Here is a 15,259-nt window from a genome sequence, read left to right on the forward strand (position 1 = left end):
AAGAGTTTCTTTTGGTTCATCTTCTAAAAGGTTGACACAGTTTAGCCAAGCAAGGCCGCGTAGCTTAGTGATAAGAGCACTAGAATTGTAAATCAGAGGGTGTGAGTTAAATTCACACTCGGGTCTGACAGACAGCTACATCTGCTGACCTTGCTTGTTTGTTTGTTTTTTGTTTGTTTGTTTGTTTGTTTATTTTCACATACAAAACCAATTTAAAATGTACATAGATTAAATAAATGTGATGGAGAATGTCTAAAAAACCCTCCAGGGGCTTGCGAAGTGGCATTCTCCAGATATATGAATACATTCGATCTCTTTGTGTGTCTTGGCATGTGAAGAAATTGACAATAAAGCAGACTTTGACTTTGACTTTGATTTAAGATAAAATTTCAATGGATAGAGAAATATGCATCCTAATACATGTCATACAGATGAAAAAAATATATATAACAGGGATAAAGCATACAACATACAACAATAAGGAAAAATACACCAAAACTATAACTAAAGAGAATAATGAATGGATCCAGGTTCATTTAGCATACCATTTGGAAAGTATTTAGTGTCTAAGAGAAGTGATTTCAGAGACTTCTTAAATTGGTCCCATAAAAATAGTGGCAGCGAATTGTAAATCTTTGACCCTCTGTAGCCTATGTTAAACTGAGTTTGGGCTGTACGGGCTATTGGTGGTCTGAGGTCATTTGAGCTGCGTGTGGGGTAATTATGGACCTGAGAATTATGTCTAAATAAGTTATGAAAAAATAGGGGAAGGGTTCTCCCCAATGAGCCATGAACAAAGAGACCAATTTGAAGACGATTGACTTGAAAAACAGTGAGGACACCTAGCCGAGTAAAAAGAGGCTGAGATGAATGTTTCGTATGTACACAACATATTACTCTTAGAGCTCAAGTTTGGCCTGGTGAGTACTAGGTCAAGCGATACTACAATAGTAAATATACGGCTCGATCATTGAATAGTATAGCATATGGCTACCTCGGAGCTTATTAGATGAAGGGTTTTACGCACAATACCAATGCTCTTGGCCATTTTTGTGGAAATAGTCATGATATGACATTTCCAGGACAATGATCCATCAATCATAATGCCAAGGAATTGTGTAGAACACATGTTAATTATAGGGATGTTATCAATATATATTGCTGGTGATTTGTTAAATATATGAGATTTGAGACGAAAACATATGAAGTTTGATTTTTTTAATATTAAGTGATCATTTGAATGTGCTTGATATATGTAACTATTGAATGTAACTGTATGCTGATACATATGCTTAATTTGAATGTGCCTCATATTGGTTCAGCAGTTCATTTTTTCGGACATTTTTCTCAGTTGTCATTGTCATCCCAGTGTCAAAGTTCAATGTGGCTTAGAATAATATTGAATGTTTCGTGACTTGGAAGAAATTCAAGAGGCAGTGGCATAGTGGTTCTCTCAACTCATTTCAGTTTCATTTATGGTCTATTCTTCGGTTCAGGTTTTAAACATGACCACGGCCAAGATCTTGAGGTATGGCGTCACAGATGACGAGATGGTGGACGAACTGCAGAAGAGAATTGCAGACGAAACCAGCATCCCTGCAGCCCAGCCGGAGTTGCTGCTGGAGGCCGGCTCAGCCTTGGAGCCTCATGGGCCGGCCACGCAGTGCGCCATCGATTACACCGTAACTCATATTGAATCGTTCTCGCATGAAAAAAATGTCAATGGTACATCATCATCATCATCATCGGTTTAAAGTCCGCTTTCCAGGCGCCGCTGGGTTGGACTGGGTTCTCGATATGGCTTTCTTCCATACTGAGAATATTTTTGGAGCAAAACGTTTTCCAGTCGAATGCCCTTCCTGACACCAACCCAAGGGGAAATTGATTTTCTGGAGGGGTTGACTCCCTTAGCCCATTCCTCTCCCGAGGAGCCCACTGGGCAGTGGTACTATTTAACCCATAGTTGGGGTCTGGTTCGTGGGCACCAGGGCGTGTCCACACACCGGTGGGCCTGCGTGCCGCACGTCTAGGGGCCAAACCTCCTCCGAGTCCCTTGTAGTTTAGCCTGGGTCCGTGTTGTACCCACTTACCATGTGTCGCCGCATGGAGGCACTACATAGGGCTTGCTGTTAAAGAGGCTATGTACTGGCAGCGAGAGACTTACGCACTCGGCTCTCCCGTTCGCATACTGCTAGCCAGCGGTGAGGGTTGACAGTGAGAAGTGACATGCACTGGGCACTCCACCAACACACTAGACGCATCACAACAACCCGACTTGGTCTTATGAAGTCAGACACACCACATCATGTCTCAAATCTCACACTATGTGCAGGAGATAGATGGGCGGCGGACAGACTTCCCTCTCGTTTTCCTGTTTGATCGCTCATCTTGTAGTTCCGAACCACCGTTGACTCCTCGCGTCCTCCCTGAAAACATCCGTTTTCTCCATGAGTCTTCCTCCTCCTTTTGTTGGAATTAAAATGTATTTTATTCTTAGTGTGTGCCATAGAATAGTGGAACTCTTTAAACATTCTTAGTATTAGAATTACCAACATAGAAAATAAGGCAGAAATTGTATTACTGAAAAGTATGCTTCATCGCGTGAGCCAATGTAACATTATTCAGTTTGAACATTAAAAAAGGGCTAATGGGAAAATAAAAAAAACATTAATATCAATTATATTGTAAAAATACTGTGTACGAAACACAAATATTGAATTTGTCACCATTTAACTATCAATTTTAAATTAAATTTACAAAATTACTCTTTTTTTCCACACTTTGATTTATTTTAACCCCCTTATTATCATATTATTTTTTGTGTAAAACCTATCAGATATACTACATAAAGCTAGATTTTATGATAGTTATTAATGGTAAAATTATTGTAGTCTTCTTCTTTACCAGAAAAGGATCCAAAGCGCGTTCTGCCTTACAGCCCTCTGAGGAGGACTTGTGGCCAGGTGTGGCACACCATCCGTTCCCTGAAGGAGGAATGGCAGAGACTGAGACTGCAGCAGGGACAGAAAGCAGCCAAGTAGGAAACACACACACGCACGCACACACATGAATGTGTGAACTGTATCCAAAAATGACAATATTTTCCTCCCAGCATGAGCTTGCTGAGACAAAACTTAGCCCTGTCCAAGCAGAAGAATGAGATGGTGTCCATGCACCAGAGACTCATGGCCAAGCTGGACTTCTTCAACACCACCCTTCATATAGACATGGACAAATGCCAGGAGCAGACCGCTACTGGAATTGGTATCATGTTAACTCTGTTTCTTTGAATGGGAACAGATCATTGGATTAATTGAATTTGAATGCAATTTGATGGTGGACCTTACCAGAAATGGACTGAAGTACAATCAGCGGCGAAGATAGTATTAGAAGTTCCGATGGATTTCAAGTCCATCGCCTTATCCACCATGTATTTATTATTATTACATAGTGTGCTTGTGGCCGAGTGGTTAAGGAGATGGACTAGAAATACATTGGGGTCTCACCTCGTAGGTCCGGGTCCTGCCGACAACGATCCAAATTTATTCTCATGGTGTAATATTAAGTTAAAGTTAAAAGTTAAAGTCCCAATGATCGTCACACACACATCTGGGTGTGGTGAAATTCGTCCTCTGCATTTAACCCATCCCCGTGTGATTTTAATCCATCCCCTGGGGGAGAGGGGAGCAGTGAGCAGCAGCGGTGCCGTGCTCGGGAATCATTTGGTGATCTAACCCCCCAATTCTAACCCTTAATGCTGAATGCCAAGCAGGGAGGCAATGGGTCCCATTTTTATAGTCTTTGGTATGACCCGGCCGGGGTTTGAAACCACAACCTTCCAGTCTCAGCTGAGATACTCACCACATTTGTACGGTGTGTACTACACAGTGTGTTGTTGTGGCCGAGTGGTTAAGGCGATGGACTAGAAATCCATTGGGGCCTCCCCTCGCAGGTTCGAGTCCTGCCAACAATGATTTAGAATCTCGTGTTGTATTATGAGATACTCACCACATGCATTTAAACATTGTGTGTCACAGTGTGTTGTTGTGGCCGAGAGGTTTAGGTGATGGACTAGAGATCCATTGGGTCTCCCCTCGCAGGTTTGGTTCCTGCTGACATTTCAGATTTTGAATTAGAATCTTGCTAGCTCCTCGCAATATGCATTTTGACAATGTGAAGACCTCGCCAGTGTGTGTTGTTGTGGCCGACTGGTTAAGGCGATAGACTTGAAATCTGTTGGGGTCTCACCTGGCAGGTTCAGGTCCTGCAGACAATGATCCATAATTTTTATTAGAATCTCGTGGTGTATTATGAGATACTCACCACATCCATTTTAACAGTGGGTATTACAGTTTGTGTTGTTGTGGCCGAGTGGTTAAGGCGATGTACTAGAAACCCATAGGGGGTCTCCCCTCTTAGGTTCAAATCCTGCTGACAACATTTCCATCCATCCATCCATCCATCCATCCATCTTCTTCCGCTTATCCGGGGTCGGGTCGCAGGGGCAGCAGCTTTAGGAGGGACTCCCAGACTTCCCTCTCCCCAGCCACTTCATCCAGCTCATCCCGGGAGATCCCAAGGCGTTCCCAGGCCAGCTGAGAGACATAGTCTCTCCAGCGCGTCCGGGGTCGTCCCCGGGGTCTCCTACCGGTGGGACATGCCCGGAACACCTCCCCAGGGAGGCGTCCAGGAGGCATCCTGATGAGATGCCGGAGCCACCTCATCTGGCTCCTCTGAACGTGGAGGAGTAGCGACTCTACTCCGAGTCTCTCCCGGATGACCGAGCTTCTCACCCTATCTCTAAGGGAGAGCCCGGACATCCTGCGGAGAAAACTCATTTCGGCCGCTTGTATCCGGGATCTCGTTCTTTCGGTCACGACCCATAGCTCGTGACCATAGGTGAGGGTAGGAGCGGAAATCGACCGGTAAATTGAGAGCTTTGCCTTTTGGTTCAGCTCTCTCTTTACCACGACGGACCGGTACAGAGTCCGCATTACTGCCGACGCTGCACCAATCCGCCTGTCGATCTCGCGCTCCATCCTCCCCTCACTCGTGAACAAGACCCCAAGATACTTAAACTCCTCCACTTGGGGCAGGATCTCATCCCCGATCCGGAGAGGGCATTCCACCCTTTTCCGATCGAGGACCATGGACTCGGATTTGGAGGTGCTGACCCTCATCCCAACCGCTTCACACTCGGCTGCGAACCGCTCCAGTGAGAGCTGGAGATCACGGCCTGAAGAAGCCAACAGCACCACGTCATCTGCAAAAAGAAGAGACGCGATGCTAAGGTTTCCAAACTGGACCCCCTCAATGCCTCGGCTGCGCCTAGAAATTCTGTCCGTAAAAATTATTAACAGAATCGGTGACAAAGGGCAGCCTTGGCGTAGTCCAACTCTCACTGGGAACGAATCCGATTTACTGCCGGAAATGCGGACCAAACTCTGGCATCGGTGATACAGGGACCGAACCGCCCTTATCAGTTGGCTCGGTACCCCGTACTCCCGAAGCACCCCCCACAGAACCTCCCAAGGGACACGGTCGAACGCCTTCTCCAAGTCCACAAAACACATGTGGACTGGTTGGGCGAACTCCCATGCACCCTTGAGGATCCTGCTGAGGGTGAAGAGCTGGTCCACTGTTCCACGGCCACGACGAAAGCCACACTGCTCCTCCTGAATCCGAGGTTCGACCTCCCGACGGACCCTCCTCTCCAGCACCCCTGAATAGACCTTACCAGGGAGGCTGAGGAGTGTAGTCCCCCTGTAATTGGAACACACCCTCCGGTCCCCCTTCTTAAAGAGGGGAACCACCACCCCAGTCTGCCAATCCAGAGGCACTGTCCCTGATGTCCACGCAATGTTGTAGAGGCGTGTCAGCCATGACAGCCCCACAACATCCAGAGCCCTTAAGGACTCCGGGCGGATCTCATCCACCTCGCCACCGAGGAGTTTTTTAACTACCTCAGTGACTTCGACCCCAGAGATTGGAGAGTCCGCCTCAGAGTCCCCAGGCCCTGCTTCCACAATGGAAGGCGTGTAGGTGGAATTGAGGAGGTCTTCCAAGTATTCTCCCCACCGACACACGACGTCCTGAGTCGAGGTCAGCAGCACGCCATCCCCACTGTAAACAGTGTTGACGTTGCACTGCTTCCCCCTCCTGAGACGCCGGATGGTGGACCAGAATTTCCTCGAAGCCGTCCGGAAGTCATTCTCCATGGCCTCGCCAAACTCCTCCCACGCCCGGGTTTTTGCCTCAGCAACCGCCGAAGCCACGTTCCGCTTGGCCATCCGGTACCTGTCAGCTGCCTCCGGAGTCCCGCAGGCCAAAACGGCCCGATAGGACTCCTTCTTCAGCTTGACGGCATCCCTTACCGCCGGTGTCCACCAGCGGGTTCGGGGATTGCCGCCACGACAGGCATCAATGACCTTACGGCCACAGCTCCGGTCGGCCGCCTCAACAATGGAGGCGCGGAACAAGGTCCACTCGGACTCAATGTCCCCCGCCTCCCCCGGGACGTGGGAAAAGCTCTGCCGGAGGTGGGAGTTGAAGCTCTTCCTGACAGGGGATTCTGCCAGACGTTCCCATCAGACCCTCACAGAGCGTTTGGGTCTGCCAGGTCAGACGGGCATCTTCCCCCACCATCGGAGCCAACCCACCACCAGGTGGTGATCAGTTGACAGCTCCACCCCTCTCTTCGCCCGAGTGTCCAAAACATGCGGCCGCAAGTCCGATGACACGACTACAAAGTCGATCATCGAACTGCGGCCTAGGGTGTCCTGGTGCTAAGTGCACACATGGACACCCTTATGTTTGAACATGGTGTTCATTATAGAAAATCCGTGTCGAGCACAGCAGTCCAATAATAGAACACCGCTCGGATTCAGATCGGGGGGGGGCCGTTCCTCCCAATCACGGCCTTCCAGGTCTCACTGTCATTGCCCACGTGAGCACTGAAGTCACCCAGTAGAACGATGGAGTCCCCAGAAGGAGCGCTCTCCAGCACTTCCTCCAGGGACTCCAAGAAGGGTGGGTACTCTGAGCTGCCGTTTGGTGCATAGACACAAACAACAGTCAGGACCCGTCCCCCCACCCGAAGGCGGAGGGAGGCTACCCTCTCGTTCACTGGGGTGAACCCCAATGTGCAGGCGCCCAGCCGGGGGGCAATAAGTATACCCACACCTGCTCGACGCCTCTCACCGTGGGCAACTCCAGAGTGGAAGAGAGTCCAGCCCCTCTCGAGAGGGCTTGTACCGGAACCCAAACTGTGCGTGGAGGCAAGTCCAACTATGTCTAGTCGGAACTTTTCTGCCTCGCACACCAGCTCGGGCTCCTTTCCAGCCAGAGAGGTGACATTCCATGTCCCAAGAGCCAGCTTCTGCAGCCGGGGATCAGACCGCCAAGGTCCCTGCCTTTGGCCGCCGCCCAGGTTACACTGCACCCGACCCCTTTGGCCCCTCCCACAGGTGGTGAGCCCATGGGAAGGGGGACCCACGTTTCCTTTTCGGGCTGCGCCCTGCCGGGCCCCATGGGCGAAGGCCCGGCCACCAGATGCTCGCCTTCGAGCCCCGCCTCCAGGCCTGGCTCCAGAGGGGTACCCCGTTTACCTGCGTCCGGGCGAGGGAAAACGAAATCCATTTGTGGTTTTCATTATAAGGGGCTAGTGTGAGCCGTGCTTTGTCTGGCCGCTCACCTAGGACCCGTTTGCCATGGGTGACCCTACCAGGGGCATGAAGCCCCAGACAACATGGCTCCTAGGATCATAGGGGCACGCAAACCCCTCCACCACGATAAGGCGACGACTCACGGAGGGGGCTGACAACATTTCAGTTTGAATTTAGATTCTTGCAATATGTGTTTTGACAATGTGAGGACATCGCCAATGTGTGTTGTTGTGGCCGAGTGGTTAAGGCGATGGACTTGAAATCCATTGGGGTCTCCCCTCGCAGGTTCGAATCCTGCCGACAACGATATAGCTTTTGTATTAGAATCTCGTTGTTGCCAGACCCTCACCATATGCATTTTGACAATGTGAAGACCTCGCCAGTGTGTTGTTGTGGCCGAGTGGTTAAGGTGATAGACTTGAAATCCATTGGGTCTCACCTCGCAGGTTCGGGTCCTGCCGACAATGATTCAAAGTTTCGAATCCTGCTGACGACAATTCAGATTTTGAAATAGAATCTTACTAGATCCTGGCATTATGCATTTTGACAATGTGAGGACCTCAACAATGTGTGTTGTTGTGGCCGAGTGGTTAAGGCGATGGCCTTGAAATCCGTTGGGGCCTGGAGACAACAATCCAACCTTTTAATTAGAATCTCGTGTATTAGGAGATACTCACCACATGCATTTGAACAGTGTGTACGGCATCGTGTGTTGTTGTGGCCGAGTGGCTAAGGTGATGGACTAGAAATCCATGGTGATTCCCCCTTGCAGGTTCGAATCCTGACACCAATGACACCTTTTGTATTAGATTCCCGGAACGACCACATAGACTCTGTCCGAAAGAAGGCCCAGCACCAGCTGTACTTCCTGAGACATCTCAAGAAGTTCAACCTGCCGCGGGAGCTGCTGAAAACCTTCTATACTGCCATCATCCAGTCTGTCCTCTGCACCTCCATCACTGTCTGGTTTGGATCGGCCTCCAAACAAGACAAGCACAGACTGCAGTGGACAATCAAGACTGCGGAAAAGATAATTGGAATCAACCTCCCATCTATCCAAGACTTGTACCGGTCCAGGACAGGGAAACGTGCAAGTAACATCTCTACAGACCCTTCTCACCCAGGTTGCAGTCTGTTTGAACTACTCCCCTCCGGACGGCGTTATAGAGCTATGTACGCCAAAACCAGCAGACACAGAGACAGCTTCTTCCCCCAGGATGTTGCTCTGATGAACTCACACCACTCTTAGAGTCTCAGAGTCATTGTTGTGCAACAACATCCTGCTCTCCACACCTTTTTTTGAACGGTCTACACCAGGGGTGGGCAAACATTTTGACTTGCGGGCCGAATTGGGTTCTAAATTTTGACCGGGGGGCCGAACCAGGAGCAGATGGATGTAGTGTTTGTGTGAAGTAATATAAATGACATGTAAAGGTCATTGCATAAAAGGTTTTTACTTTTAGTAGATACTAAAGCATGGATATTAAAAAAAAGCTTTTTGAAAACAAATGCATTTATTAACAGCATTAAAAAAATATTTCACCAAAAAACTACTATCAGTGATTCTTATTAAATACGACACTGTTATGATGAATAGCATTTTCCATAACTTCAGCGCCTGCAGGTCAGATTTATGAAATATGTTTATCTAATGAGGCGAAATCACATCCAACGGCAAACATTCTGACCAAATACATCATCTTGAAGAATCAGTGAAAGAATACATCTAAATAAAGTAATAAAGAAATCAATAGTATTGTTGGTTTCCCTTTTTTGCTAGTGCATCATAGTCTGGAGTAAAATTTGTTGTGGTAATTCTTAGGATAGAGCCGAGGTGTCGGTCCGTTAACCTAGATCTGTGACGGGCTTTGTTGACGTTCATGCGGCTGAACGTCTTCTCACACACGTAGGTCGAGCCAAATTGTCCACTCTTTTTTAACATTCGGCACTCAGTGTCCACCTTTCTTTTCTTCGGGCCCCTCATTTTAATGGAAGGATTCCAGGGGAAGGTTTGTGGGTGGCATTAGCATAAAACTGTATCTGAAAGCTCAGCGCGCGAATTACGAGAATACTGACGTCACAGCCTACACTCGAAATTTGGCACTGATAGATGAAATTACTACGTACTACTGAGTACGCACAACTTTTACTTCCTTAATACACAATGATGGTATTTATTTAAAGATTGAAGCACACGTCCACCTCCTTCAATGTTACACGTGAATGCACATACAGAGAGAAGTTTTATTCATTTTGATCAGGCTACATGAAGCAAAATATAAAGGTGAATGTAATTCTCATTAATGGAATAAATTACTCCTTTTGACTAGCAGGGGGGTTTGTGTGCACATGAAACCTCGAGAAATGAACCTATTTGCAAACCGTTTGGTGGGAAAGCCTTGTTAGGGTTTACAGATTATTTTGATCGTATGATTATGTTGGAATGTAGACTAGAATTATTAACTTTGTTTAAACCTTCTACCTTTCCTTGACTCTGAAAAGTTTAACCATTCAGTTGTTGAAACTTTCCAAATGGTGTGGAAACATTCTTGCTTAGTTAGTCATCTAAAATGCTCCACTAGTTTCTGTTTCCACGACCTTGTAAAACAATGAGCTGGGACCCTCCGCACTGATTAACCAGTTGCTGAGGTGACCACCAAACATGTCCAATGTCAACCCCACCCTGCTTTCTCGCAATAAATGCTCTCTTGCAAGAATCCAAAGTCAGACCTCATTCGATCATCGCTGTACGCACAGCGACAAATGACTCTCCACTTGCAAGTGCTCAAAAAGGGCATACTGTCTCCCGTGTGGTTCTTGCAAAAATAAGTTAGAGTGAGCACCACTCTAACAGTAAGAGGATTGAAGGTAAAAACAGTTGTATGTTTTAGTCCGTGTACTTTTGGTATGAGAGAACGGGAAATGATCCCATCTTTGTGTTTCATTTTAAAATTTGTAATTTCATAACTTTATTCAACACAAATCAGGAAACAAAATACGACCGTAATTTCTCAAATGAGTGTTCAGAAATGCTCTATATCTCTCTTGTGTCGCAAATAATTAAGGCTTTTGACATTGCTGGCATGGTTTGGAGTGTAATTCATCTCCCCTGCGATGGTGGCGTTCGATATTTGACATTTGAATATAAATCTGTCATTTTACTTTAGGAAGTAAAAGTTGTTTTCTAGGAATCCATACTTGTGATGTATGAGGAAAAACAATCGGGAGCATTCTTCAAAAAGATAGACCTACAGCCAACAAAAAGGTTTCTATACGTTCTGTTGGGTTTGCAGCTTCGTAGTCCATTTCCCTTCAGACACAACTCGATGGATGGTGGCGTTTTGTATTCACTTCTTTATTGTTCCTCGCACACTCTCATTTGTTTTCGCCTGCGCTTCTTGGCGCGCTTCCTTTTATTTACTTCCTACTTCCCATTGCCGCAAACAAGGTAAAAACCAACGTAAAGTGTCCTCAGTACATAAAAGAGAAAACGTCACGTCACTGCGGTAAACACAAAATACGGCATAAGACACCGAACAAATGACACAGTGAAATATATAATAATAATATAATGAAAGCACAAATAACTCAACAGGGTGTCTCCTTTATTTGGTGCCACACTTGAATGGCGTTGAAAGATTTGCCCTCAATTGAGCGGCACCTTCTGCTATGCTTGTTTTAGCCACTTGGGGGCAGCATGATGCAAACAAATAATTTCACAACTGACTTGTTGCAGTAATGTTAACTCATTTTGACAAAAAATAAATAAAAAATGAACGTATGCCTCTACAGCAGGCCCCCGGTCAGATTTCATACGGCCCGCAGCTTTGGTCTTATAATGTATTATTTATGGCCTGCCTGCACTGTCAAACTGAATAAAAAAACCTCAGTGCCTCCCCAGTCACGAACCTCACCGCACGTCACTGGTTACAGTCGAGTTGACAGTGAGTGGCAGCGACGCTTCTTTCTACACCTGCACCGTCTTGTTGTGGTTTTCTAATTAGTTTCTTTTGGTTTTCAGCTTCCTTCTGTGACTGGCGAGCTCCTGTACAAGGACTCTTGTTACCATTTTGAGGGCACACGTAAAACCTGGCAAGCGGCTGAGGATTTCTGCGAGGAGAAGAGAGGTCACCTGGCCAGCCTCCACTCACTGGTTGTCGGATAATTTTTGTTTGGTGAGCGCCAAGACAAACTGGCCATGCCAGCAATCGACCCGCAATGTTTCACAACAAGTGTTTGTTCTGCTTTCCATAAGCTCAACAGCCACTAGGATGGTTTTCTTGGCTGGGACTCAAGAAGAACGATGGCAAATTTGAGTGGAGTGACGCATCATCCACACGTGTGCAACAGATCAAGGTCCAAAAAGTTGTCAATTGGCCAGAATGAAGCCGTCATGCGTGATAGCAAAAGTTAAAAAGTGTCATTTTAGCAGAACAAAGTTTTATTGAATTAGTAGGAAAAATCTGACAAGAATGCTCTCCCTGTCAAATAGATTTGAATTTGACTTGCCTTGAGTCATGTTACAAGACAAACAGGTGTTTTCCTTTTATGAAGATTCAAATTGTGATCAGTAGAATCAAAATGCACCGTTCATTTTACAGGGATACATTTTTTCATTGAAAAGTTTCAATCTGAAAATGGGAAGGAGGTTGGAATATGGCAACAATTCTGATTGTGAGAAAGATGTTATGAAAATGAATTGGAGGAATTTGAATCAATAAAGTGACTTCGAAGGAATTTGGTGGGAGGCCATTTGAACAACTGCAACACCTAACACGCTCAAGTCACGTCCGCTGTATCCTCCACAGGATGACTTCCCGTGGTATCTTCCTAAAACACCATATAAATGCTCCAAATTGACGAGTGATGGTAAAGTTTACATGGACATTTGCAAAACCCTTCGTCCATCCATCTGTCAAAAAAGTCAGAAAGTCACAACCTCTCATTTGCCCTTTGTCTTCTGGTTGCGCTCAGCAGCAACCTGCTCGGCAACACCGACTCGCAGGAACACACGTTCATACAAGGTAGGCTGTCCACCGTGTAATGTGCTTGATGAAAGAATCCATGCAGAAGAAAGTGAAATTGAGAGACCACCGACTCACATCAACTTTTTGCCAAGTTTCTTTCATTCCAAAGAAAAGACCAAAAATAAGCTTGTGGCCCCCACCGACAAGAACATGACCCAGACGTCCCCCACACTTCATTATGGTTAAGCGTTTCGCACATGCACCTGTAAGATGTTTCAGCCTCGTGTTCCATGTTTACCTTTGACCCAAAGGTCTTCTGCCAAATGCTTCCTCTTTGTGGTTGGACGCCAACGACACCATGGTTGAAGACGGCAGCAAGCAGCCTGACCAATCCTCACTGAGTTCCGTCCAGTTGGCCGCAAGTGGGTCTAAAACCTGGCCGGAAAATGTTCATTTCCATGGAGGAACGGAGGAGCGCTGAGCGTCTGTGGTCTCCTTCCAGGTAACCCTGGTGATCCATCCGGCCGACGCTGCAACTCCTTATTCAGTGGCAAGGGCGGCCGGGAAGTTGGCGATTGCGAGAAGAAGCGCGGCTACGTCTGCAAGAGAAGAGGTAAATCAAGATGCTTGACCGATTCTCCCCAACATGTGTCATTAGCTGAGAGGACTGAAGTGGCAATTGTTAGTTTTTTTTGTCTGATGTCAGTGATGATGCAGGTGACGCAATTGGCTGAAACTGAATGAAGGCGTGGTCCGCTTGTTTGTCACATCCGGATTTCTCCAAATGCTGAAGAATACAAAAAACATGGTGCTGTTACGTCAGAATCATCCCAAAATGTGTCCTCAGTCGTTCAGACGTGAATGGATCAAAGGGTGGCGCCGCTTCGGCTCCAACTGCTACAAGAAGATGGAGACCACTAACGGTTGGGTGGGGGCTCATTACGATTGCGTCTGGGAGGGCGGCGACCTGGTTTCCATCACCTTGCCATACGAGGAAATCTTTGTGAAGAAGCAAATGGGCGACAAGCCGTTCTGGATCGGACTCTTCAATCTGGTGAGACGGAAGCGCAAGCAGGCGGCTGTTGGCTTGCTACTGGTAGTTGACTGACAATGGGTTTGGACTCTGCAGAAGACTCTGGTGTCAGTTTTTTGAAGCGGGAGAAAAGAAGCTGACTTGGTCCAACACCGCTGTGATGCCGACCTACGCCAACTGGTACTCAGGTCAAGACGGAAGGTAAGAAGGTCCCCTCTTTGTGCTCTTTCATTGACAGGTGGGACACACAGCGAGATTATGGAACCCGTCTGCAAAACTTGAGAGAGCGCACACATCGACGGATGTGTCTCTCGCTTTTCACGACTTCTCCCGACAGTGCCAACGTTGGTTCCTGTGCGTACATCAACCAAGGTGTGCACTACAGCAGTCAGCCTGGAAATTGGAGACATGGCTCGTGCGGATCGTCATTGGCGTACATGTGCGAGCGGTCGCGGTGTATCTTTGCTCCCCCCCCCCCCCCTCGAAAGAAGCCGGCAGTGCGTAGAGCACCAACAAGAATGTTTCAAAATCTTGTTGCACATTTTACCATTTACTTGCAAAGGTCTGTACATTTTTCATCCGAGCGCTCCCTCTCTGTGGTTGGGCGTCAACAAAAACAACACGAAAGACGGCAGCGGGTGGACTGACGGATCCCCGTTTGGTTACATCGTCATGGACGGAGGTGGCTCAAAAACCCAACCGATGTTTGTCTGCGACGTTGCGGAGGCACGGAGCTGAGCATCTGTCGTCTCCTTCCAAATGACCCCGGTGACCTCTCTGGTGCGTCCTGTCTTTCCTTACTCACAAGCAACGTCCGCTGGAAGTTTGACGATTGCCGGAAGAAGAGAGGCTACATCTGCAAGAAAAGAGGTAAGACATGGCGACGCTCGGCCGATTCTCACAACGGGCCGACTCGCGTCTTTTGCTTTTGTCTTGCAGGAAACACATTTAAGGAGATCCTTTTTCTGCAAAAAACGTTCTGCTGACCTCGTATGTGAGGCTGAGAGTGAGAAGCAAAGCCACATCAGCATCCAGTCCGCCTTTTACGGTCGGCGGAGTGACGACGTTTGCCAGGAGGACAGCGACTCATACGACGACTACTCATTCCACGACGACTCATTCGACGACAGTAAGAGCTGAGAATCCACCATTTTGATGGTTCCAATTAAGGCCTACCTCTGAAGGCTCATTCAGCGTGTCTCCAAACAATTTCGGCATGCTACGTAACGTAATGAAAATGAAGAAATGCTTACAAGCCGTTCAGATGCCAGAATGGCTCTGTATGCAGAAACAGAAAGATGCTAGTTTGGTCAACTATGTCTTGTTGAACTTATTCAAGGTGCATCAATGCTCATTAGGCCCACTTACACTCACTGGTGTCTCGTAACTTGCAGAGGACTGCTCAGTGGAAGGCATCCTCCCTTGCTACAGGGAAATGTGCAACAGCCAGCAAAAATGCCACATTGAGCTTTTGAAGGACCAGTCCTGCCCTGCCACCTACAAATATCTGCAGATGGTCTATAGCTGTGAACAGAAAAGTGGGATTAACGTCTCGTGATCTTCCACTCTGCACTGAATCTAGGACTCTTCAAATT

General features: G+C 47.2%; 2 non-coding genes across 2 annotated transcripts; both read left to right on the plus strand.

The window, feature by feature from the left end:
• The first annotated feature begins 3,891 nt into the window (after positions 1-3,891).
• Positions 3,892-3,973, plus strand: trnas-aga. The gene has a single exon. It is a non-coding gene; the product is annotated as a tRNA-Ser (tRNA).
• A 3,915-nt stretch (positions 3,974-7,888) lies between these two features.
• On the plus strand, positions 7,889-7,970 carry trnas-uga. Its single transcript has one exon. It is a non-coding gene; the product is annotated as a tRNA-Ser (tRNA).
• Positions 7,971-15,259: the final 7,289 nt, after the last annotated feature.

Source organism: Syngnathus acus, chromosome 11, assembly GCF_901709675.1.
Source record: "Syngnathus acus chromosome 11, fSynAcu1.2, whole genome shotgun sequence".
Classification (NCBI taxonomy): Eukaryota; Metazoa; Chordata; class Actinopteri; order Syngnathiformes; family Syngnathidae; genus Syngnathus; species Syngnathus acus.